The following is a 10,794-nucleotide window of genomic DNA, read 5'->3' as shown; positions in this document are numbered from 1 at the left end:
CTTCTATAATTCCACTAATACGAGAACAACTGAGCATGAGCATGCCCCACACCTCTCTCTCTCTTTCCTCATTTATTTCTCTCTGTACTTCTGTTTGTCTATTTTCTGATTTCTTATGTTCATGTTTCTTGATTTGATATTCTATTTCCAACATTTTATTAAACATCCATTTAGTTTTAAAAAATCAATATATTTTAAATGCCTTTTAACATATCCAAATACTTTTCTGAAACTCCAAATAGCATCATCTAATAATAAGAGTTATACAAATTCTGTGTCCTTTACTTGGGTCTCATAGCCTTCTGGATCATTCCTAACACTTTTTATGTTCTGCTTTGCTTTTCTTCTAGCTATAAGACATATGTTTTGCTTATTTGAATGTCTCAGTGTTTTAGTCACTAAGTTTTGTCTGACTCTTTATGACCCCATGAACTGTAGTCCACCAGGCTCCTCTGCCCATGGGATTTCCAAGGCAAGAATATTGGATTGGGTTGCCGTTCACTTTTCCAGGGGTCTTCCCAACCCAGGGATCGAACTTAGGTCTCCTGCATTAAAGGCGGATTCTTTACCATCTGAGCCACCAGTGAAACCCATATTTGAATGTCTAGTACTTTTAAAATTTCTTTAATTGAAAACTGTGTACATAACAATAATAGAAGCTACAGACTATTGTCTCTTTTCCCATAAAGGATTCTTTACTTTAATTATATCAAGAATTGAGCTAGACTAGGTTACAGTTTTCCTGACATTTTAGTAGGCTCAGGTTATCTCTGCTGTGTTTCTTATTCTCAAGGAAGATTCTGAAACAATGGGTAAGTCCATCTGTATGTCTTCCTTGGAGAAATGAGTCCAGTTTTGCTCTAAAAATATTCTACCCTGTTCTGTCACCTTTTATGAAATTCAAGCTAAAAATCTTGCAAGTATCTTAAGAGGAAGTCCAGCAGTTTGCTGAAAGCAGATTCATGCCCTAACAGTTCCTGTTTCCTAAAAACATTAGGAGTCAGAAGATTTTTCCCTTTAGAAGATTTTGACCTAGCTCTCTATCATCCTCAGAAACAATAGACTTTAGAACCCTTGAGTTCTGAAGCCTATCTTGATATTTAAATAAAGTCTGGCAAACATTGTCAAGATTACTTTCAATAAATATGACACATTTTCATATTATTCAGGATACACACAGAATATTTATATTCATGACTGTGAAAAGTGAAATACATTATCAATTTTGGTTTGTCTGTTTATGTACAACAATATATATTTGGAAGGTCAGTTTAAATTTGCATATTCCATATAATTTTCCTAATTTTCCCTGCTATTAGGAAATGAGAAAATGGCATATTTTTGTTGTTGTCTTTTTTATTTTTTATTTATTTATTTTTTTTTATTAGTTGGAGGCTAATTACTTCACAACATTTCAGTGGGTTTTGTCATACATATGCTGTTAGATATAAAACATATTTGTCATGTAGACAATAAGAATCTTTACTTCTGTGTGTGCATCATTGGCCATGCTTTGTCCTCTGCCTCTGCTTTACCTTTTGCATACGTTTTCAGCAGTATATGGCTCAAGAAGTAGATTAGTTCTTGAAGAATAAGTATTCTGTGAAAACTGGTATTCTAGAAAAAAAAAATTGAGAATAAATGCTTATGAACTTCACCAACATTCTTCCTGGAAATATAAAATTAAATAAAAATATCTTTATGTGAAAATAAACTATAAAGTGGTGGAAAGCTGTATGTTTCTCCCTTGGCCCAAAGTCAAATACTCTTGCTTAAACTGTACATATTCTACATATTGTATTTCAAATGTGCGCTTATATATACATACCTTCCAATTTTATAGCTATTTTGATAACATTTATTTCAACATATTTTAAAAAATAATTGTTATTTTTAAAAGTTAACACTATTAATTGTCTCTTTGAGCTAGCTCAAATTTAATAATTTGACTTTACAGTGTAATTCATACTCACAAAACTACACATAGCAGATATAGTTAGTTTATATAGCAAACTTAATGGTGAATGGCTAGTTTGTGTAATAAACTCAGTGAATCCACTATTTGAATTTTGTATTTGGAATCACTGTAATAGGCTATTTTTGTTTAAAAGTCTACTGTCTTTTCACTTTTTCTTTCTTTACTCTCTCCGTAGAACACAATGTTATGCAAATATGTCATAGTCTTTCTTTAGTCATAATAAAGGAAATGTGAAGATGTGAAAAATCTGACTTTGACTTATCATTAATTCATTAATTCCACCTTATTCTACATATTTTGAAAATAAATAAATAATTATTTATTAAAAAGAAGTAGTTAAGCTTTTAACTTTTACCTCCATAGTTATCGGTAACAATGTCATATATATATCTATTACAAGTATTATTTTTAATACAAATTTTCTAATACTTAAGTTCTCTTAGTAGATTTCTGGCTATTGAATAAATAAAATTAACTTTTTCTAGATTGTAAAAGAAAGACAATTATTGAGTTTAGTAGATTAACCAAACTACTATATCTATAATTATATTTACAGTAAACAATCAATAAAATCTTTAATAATGGTAATGAAGTGAGATCTGATTAAGTAATCAGCTATTAGAGAAATAATAAACTCCTCTATGTTACATGTTCATAAAGATCAAATGATAAGTGAATTGTTCAATTTTAGAGCTAAACCTATCAATATATTTATATAGGAAATTATACTGTTTTGTTCATTCCTTAATATACAAAATACGATAGTGCACACTATTATTTTAAATGTTTGACCATACTAGCAACTCATGAACATATATTCAGTCAAAATCATTCAAAATCTCACTCAAAATGGACTACTAACATCCCAGTCTTCTTTTTAAATGTCAATGAATTTATCAATAATCTGCCTATCTTTATAAAAATACACAAAGAGTTATATGAACCTGAAGAAAATAATATTTAACATAAATTGTAACATAGTGTACCTATAATTTTATAAGACATCTTCTCCACTAATTGGTATCTTAGCGATCTACTAATTTATCTACCTAGCTTATTCTTTTATTATTCACTACTCCATAGTGTGTTAGTCAGTCATGCCTAACTCTTTGTGACCCCATGTACGGGTATGGGCTTCCCTGGTGGCTCAGATTGTAAAGAATCTGCCTGCAGTGTAGGAGACCTGGATTTGATTCCTGGATTAGGAAGATCCCCTGGAAAAGGGAATGGCTACCCACTCCAGTATTCTTGCCTAAAGAACTCCAAGGATAGAGGACCTGGTGTGCTACAGTTCATGGAATTGCAAAGAGTCAGAGATGACTGAGCGACTAACACTTTCACTTTTAACCACAATTTTCATTGTTCATTTTCAGTCTTTAGACATTTATGGTGGTTCCACCTTTTTGATAGTGTGAATGGAATTAAGTGAATGTCAGTGTACACACTTCTATGTTTACATAAGTGTACCTACCCAGAGTACATTCCAAATGATAGAATTCATTTATTTATTTTAATTTATATTAACAGGTTGCCCTCTAAAGTAGATATTTTAATATAAAACATTTACTCAGAGGCAAAACCATATATTAAGGGTATTTTATTGAATTAATATACTAATGTTTACATAAGCTAATGAATCAAAGTGGGTAAGAAATAGGTAGTAATAATAGTAATAGCCTAAGAAAGTGAAAGTCACTCGGTTGTATCCAACTCTTTGTGACCCCATGGACTATACAGTCCATGGAATTCTCCAGGCCTGAGCGGATTTTTTTTTTTCAAAAAGTTCTTAAAACAGTAATTTTGGTAAACAATAAACTTTAGTTTAAAAAAGCATAATATTTTTAGTGTACTTGTTTTTTTAGTTTTAATATTGTATTTTGTGTTTAATATTGTATTTTGTGTTTTGTCCTGTGTATTTTTCACAATTGCAATGACTTTTTCATAACTTTCCATATGGACAGTTAATTTTATTTTAAAATACCTATGGACTTATAATGAGATATTAAACCAGACAATAACATTTCCATGTCTTAAAATTATTGTAAAGACATTATTATAAATAAATAAAGCCCTTCCCCTTTATTATTTATGTCCTGAAGAATAACATAGTGGCTTGGGAAACCTAAAAAATTATTGAAACTTACAGTCCTTTAAAACAAGGCCCTGAACAGAATTCATCAACTTTTCTTAGGTGGTGTGATTTGTTGCTTTCTAAAGCAACAAAGAATGTTGTTCACTACTTCTTTTCAGAAAACTGTCACCACTTAGCTTTCAGTTGCTACTTTCTCTTGGCTATCCCCTGCCACTCTGCATATCTTATGGAATGGTGCTTCTTCATTCCCCTAGTTTCTTAATATTTCCAGTTCCTAACGGTTCAGTCTATGGAATTCTTTTCTTTTTATTCACTCTTGGCAGGTGATCAAATTGAAATCTATGGCTTTAAATATCAACTGTTAGTTGACCACTCCAAAATATTTATCTCCGCTAAGCTTTTGCATGGAATACACTTGTGCATGTGTTATATCCACTGAATATTTAACAGGTATCTCAAACTTAGTATGTGCCAAACTGGATTCCTTGTGCCCCGCTCCCCTCCGCCCCAACTCACATCTTCTTCCTCTGAACCCTTCACCATTTCAGCTGATACAACCCTGTAAATCAGCTGAAAAAACCATGGAGCTATTCTTGACTTTCTTTTATATATATATATATTTATAGCCATACCCTATCCATGTTCTTGTCACGTTACAATCACTACTATACCTGACTTCAACTGGCAAACATTCTTGCCAAGTTTGTTGAATATCTCTTTATTTAGTCATCCTGCATCAAATTTTGAACCTATATCATCTACTATCATATTAGTAACTAAAGTAATTTTGTTAAAATACAAGTAGTATCATGTTATGTCTACATTCAATATTATTCATTAATTTCTTATCTCAATTAGAGTAAAATCCAAGCCCTTAGAGGATTAATGGATTGCTATTTGTTATCCCTTTCATTTCTTCTACTACTTTTATCACTCTTCATTCTGCCAAATCACACTAGCCTCTTTGAGTTTCCCAGAACATGTATGGCAGCACCTTCTTACCCCCAGAACCATGTTGTGGTTGTTTCTCCTTCTGACAGGTCACCTCCTTCAGACAGCCATAGAGCTCACACTCCCTTCTCTGAATGCATTTTTTCCAAAGCACCATCAGTTACCTAAGCATCATATAATTTTGCATTTCCCTTGGCATTCCTTATCTCTATTCCTTACACACTTTCACTTACTTATGTTGTAAACTTATTACCAATCTCCTCCAACTGGAATGAAACTATAGTAGCACATCACCTTTTGTCTGTTTTGCTTTCTGTTAGATACCCTGGCCTAGTATGTATTATCTGATAAAAGAATAGATTGATCGTTTAGTCGAAATGTTTCTCTTATGTTTCCTAATGAACTGCTGTATGATTTACTTAGAATAAAGGTACTCAATTCTTTTAGTCTTAGGATCACTTTGAACTCTTAAAACATATATACCAATAAACTATTTATTATGCATTACCTATGTTTCAAAGTTCAGTAGCATGTAATACCAATGACACTACTTAAAAATATGAAAGTGAAAATCTTAGTCATTCAGTCATGTCCAACTCTTTGTGATCCCGTGGCTCCTCTGTCCATGGGATTCTCCAGGCAAAAATACCAGAACTGGTTGCCACCCCCTTCAACAGGCGTGGGTATTCCCGACCCAGAGATTGAACCCAGGTCTCTCACATTACAGACAGACTCTTTACCATCTGAGCTACCAGGGAAGTCCATTAGTTCATAATTTATTTAAAAAATGTACAAAGTAAACATTTAAACAACTGTTATAGAATTTTATAAAACATAATATTATGCTCCAAGGGTTAAATTTCACTTGCTGATTGACTTTATGTAAATATGTGGCTCTGATTTTCAAGAAAAGTAAAGTGAATGCAAGAGTCAAGCTCAATATAATGGGAAATTTCAGTATGTTTCTCTTTTAAATGTAAGCTTGTCACATTTTTAAAAGACTTTGAAATATGTATAATTCTAGTCTTTAATTTCTAAAATTTCAATACAATTCACTTCAAAAATTCAATAGAAAACTCAAATACTGTGCATTTATTTTCCTGAGTATGTGAGTTGATGGAATAGGTAAAAATATAAAGTCAGTCCTCTAACAGATTTGAACAAAAGTTATAGAAACATATAATCTAAAGATTTGCCATCTGAAACATTTCAAATTTAACAACCTTTAAAAAAAAATGCTTGACTATCCTAAGGAATGAAATTAAAATCATCTCAGATAACATCAGACCTTTAATCTGGTTCTAAGTCAAAACAAATTCTGACCTGAGTGGCAGAGAAAGCAAGCACAAGTCACGACAACTACAGTTGCCAAATTCCTCTAGTTTAAGAAGTTTTCCACTACTTTTTATTACATCCCTTATTATTGTATTATTATGGGTTTTATCAATGTGGTGGATTATTTGTCCTTCTTGATGCTGCTGCATGACTAATAGCATGAATGTACCTTTACTTGAAAAGGTAAGATGACTATATCTATAATTTTTTTTGTGTGTAACAACTTGTATAAGTTATTAGGTTAAAATAATCAAGAAAATATGTCAATTTTTGCAAAGATGGAAAATAACCCATATAATTATATTAAAAATGATGACACATTTACAGAGACTGAATGAAATATGATCAGAGTGCAAGGGAATGTAATGTACTTGTACTTACTTAATGCCATGTGCATATTAACATTTTCAAGTTATTTTAAGTCAGTTATTATAGTTCTACATTTTATACTCTTAAATACTAAAATTATGTTAATTATTTTTCTTTACTTTTGAAAGTGACAGTTGACAGGTGGTTTCTCTAATACTTTGGCTTTCTGAGTTGGAAATACTCTGAAGAAAGCAGAATGACTTGGTGTAAAGTAATGGAAGTTAGCAATAAGGAATCACCAGAGAACCTACTACCTAAAGCCAGAGACACTGCAATAATCTGGCCTAGCTTTAGTTATGGGCAATAAAGTTTACTCTAGAGCCAAATTAAAATATTTTTACTGCTTTCTTTGGAATATATGGCAGGGTTCTTTCGATGAATTTTTCTTTAAGGTTTTGAGAACAGCTGGCCCCAGCAGTGCAATCCTGACTAGAGCAGCATGAATCCTGGCAGCATTTACCCAGGCATATATGAATTCATATGAGTGGTCATTATACCCAAATTTAATTCAATATAATAAGAAACCTGATAGAGTCAAATTTTTAATATTCAAATGAAAATATATCCAATTAAACTCAAACATGTATTGTGCCTTTTAAATGTTGTTTAAAAATACTACAGGATATACTTTAAAGTTTCAAGATTTGCCTATAATTACTATCAAAATAATTTATGTTTACCAAGTCACACATTTTGTAATAAACTAACACCATTTGAGAAATTATAATTAAAAAAATTAAAAACTGTATTAAAGGACTAAGTTAATTGTCCCTGATGCTGGGAAAGATTGAAGGCAGGAGGAGAAGGGGACGACAGAGGATGAGATGGTTGGATGGCATCATTGACTCAATGGACATGAGTGTGAGTAAACTCCAGGAGTTGGTGATGGACAGGGAGGCCTGGAGTGCTGCAGTCCATGGGGTCGCAGAGTCGGACAAGACTGAGAGACTGAACTGAACTGAACTGAATTATCCTCTCAGATATTTTTCTGAGAGTTGCTCGGTTGTGTCCAACTCTGTGACCTCATGGACTATACAGTCCATGGAATTCTCCAGGAGAATACTGAAGTGGGTAGCCCTTCCCTTCTCCAGGGTATCTACTGAACCCAGGGATCAAACCCAGGTCTCCCACATTGCAGTCAGATTCTTTACCAGCTGAACCACCAGGGAAGCCCAATCTCAGATACTAGATACTGTTTATAAAGAAGCAAATCAATGCCTTCAGTAGGTTAAACATGTGTTTACTTACATAACTGACATAGTTACTAACACTGCTACTTGTTATGTTCTACTTAACAGTGGAAATAAGATTTTATATGTATTTGGAAACTCAATTTAACATTTATGCACATGGAAAAACTCCAAATTCTCCTTTTTCCTTAGGATGCTTGCTAAAGAAGAAAGGTGATGGGAATAATAGAAAGGCAAATTAATTTGTGGAAGAAAAAAAAAGTGATAAGAATGAGTTATTTTCATTGTTGATTTTTTAAGTTTTGGGTTAAATGCACAATTAAAAAATAAAAATATGAGGGGAAAAATCCCCAAACCTTCATATCTTATACAATTAGTTATCACAAAACAAAAATCTGATTGATGCTCGAGTCTTACTATAATTGATATCAAGCCTTATGGATAAAATTATACATGTAAGTGACCTATCATACACCACTGAAACTTTAAAGTTAAAAATAGTGTGCCTCCTAAATGAGGTTAACTTATAACTGGTAACTGACTGTTCACATCCTGATTTCAAATATATGCATGCTCAACTTACAACAATTTCTGTCAAAATTTAAAATTAGAAGTAGTAAATAACACATCATGAATTTATAAAAGGATAGCATGGTTGGAAGGCTATATAAGATGGAAAATGGCTTATATTTATCGCAAACACGTTCACATTTTTTAATTGGGAAAAATGTCACTTTTAAGTTAATGCTGTAAAAGACTCTATGTCAAGGACACTTTGATTCTGCACATTTATAGAAATGACAGAATGCATTGATGCTTCTCTATTTCTCTCCTTTCCTCTTTCCAGCCCTCCCTTTCTATTTCTCTACCTCTTTTTATTCTTGATCTCCATTTAGAAACTATACAAGATAAATAGAATGTAAAATTAAAATATGTTATCTTTGAATTATTTTTTAAAAATAGGTAATAAAGTTTCTTAGAAAAGTTGTAACTGAACTGAACTAAGTACCACCATATAGTCATTGGAGATGGAAATTACTCAGTTTGATCTTTGAATAATAGAAAACTCTTGAAAAAAATTTCAGAAAATAACCATTCTTCCTGTCAATGCACAAGTTGTACCAGAAATATTAAAGTGGTAAGGAAGATTTTATTAAAAATAGAGGAAGGCTGGAACTCAGGATCAACCCTGCTGAAACAACAGCTGGCAAGAATGGCTGTATCATATGGCACTTCTAATTTAAAATTTTTGAGGATCATTCTATAGTGAGGCTGGAATGAGAGGAAAAATCATAGGCTATCGATATTTGCTAATTGGCTTTACACAAAGAAAACAACATTCTCATCTTTGTGTTAGGCGGTATTTTTATGACTTGGAAGTAAGGTATGTTGCTAATGTTAGGTCTATAGCCTTCTACAGAAAGTAGAAATTTGGGCAATTTACTATTTGTGTTAATTGTCTAAGAAAAGGTCTGTCAGAGACTTAAGAGTAAGGAAGAAGCTTACTTAAAGTGTAGTCAAGCTAAGGGTACCATTAAAGTCTTCCTGGTCATTTCAAACTCTTTTTTTTTTTTTTTTTATTTCAAACTCTTTTAAACAAATTTTTTCAACAAACATCTTTTCATTTAATTACAATTAGCTAAGTATATTTTTCATAAAGACTTAGCTATTAATAAAATTTTTTATATATACATATATATATGTGTGTATATATACCTGTACATTGCACTGTGAAAAAATAATGTGAGCATTTCAGCATCTAGCTTACAATCTGTAGATGTAAACTTTCATGTTTAACTTTTTGTGAGAATCCTATAAGCCCTGAACCAATTAAAGGGCATTTAAAGTGAAAGTGAAGTCGCTCAGTCATGTCTGACTCTTGGGACATGTGGGCTGTAGACTGCCAGGCTCCATCCATGGGATTTTCCAGGCAAGAATACTGGAGTGGTTTGCCATTTCCTTCTCCAGGGGATAGTCCCGACCCAGGAATCGAACTCAGATCTCCCACACTGCAGGCAGACTCTGTACCACCTGAGCCACCAGGGAAGCTAGTGAGAATCCCATAAGCCCTGAACCAATTAAAGGGCACTTAGTCTAACTTACTATTCCACCAAATAAATAAATAAATAAAACTAAATAAATAAGTTTAAACACTTTTCAAACCCTAACTCACTTATGCATTATGGACTTTTTTTTTTAATGCCATGTTCCAGCCACACTGACTTTCAGTTCAGTTCAGTTACTAAGTTGTGTTCGACTCTTTGCCGACTCCATGGACTGCAGCACACCAGGCCTCACTGTCCATCACCAACTCCCGGAGTTTGCTCAAACTCATGTCCATTGAGTTGATGATGCCATCCACCATCTCATCCTCTGTCTGTCCTCCCCTTCTCCTCCCACCTTCACTCTTTCCCAGCATCAGAGTTTTTTCAAATGACTCAGTTCTTTGCATCAGGTGGCCAAAGTATCGGAGTTTCAGCTTCAACATCAGTCCTTCCAATGAATACTCAAGACTGATATTTTTTTTTTTTTTTTTTTTTTTAGGATGGACTGCTTGGATTTCCTTGTTATCCAAGGGACTCTTAAGAGTCTTCTCCAGCACCACAGTTCAAAAGCATAAATTCTTCAGCACTCAGCTTTCTTTATAGTCCAATGCTCCCATCCATACATTACTACTGGAAAAACCATAGCTTTGACTAGACAGATCTTTGTTGACAATGTAATGTCTCTGCTTTTTAATAAGCTGTCTATGTTTGTCATAGCTTTTCTTCCAAGGAGCAAGAGTCTTTTAATTTCATGGCAGTAGTCACCATCTGCAGTGATTTTGGAACCCAAAAAGATAAAGTATCTCACTGTTTCCACTGTTTCCCCATCTATTT

This window comes from Cervus elaphus, chromosome 5 (genome assembly GCF_910594005.1).
Source record: "Cervus elaphus chromosome 5, mCerEla1.1, whole genome shotgun sequence".
Classification (NCBI taxonomy): Eukaryota; Metazoa; Chordata; class Mammalia; order Artiodactyla; family Cervidae; genus Cervus; species Cervus elaphus.
This window is presented reverse-complemented; position numbering follows the sequence as displayed.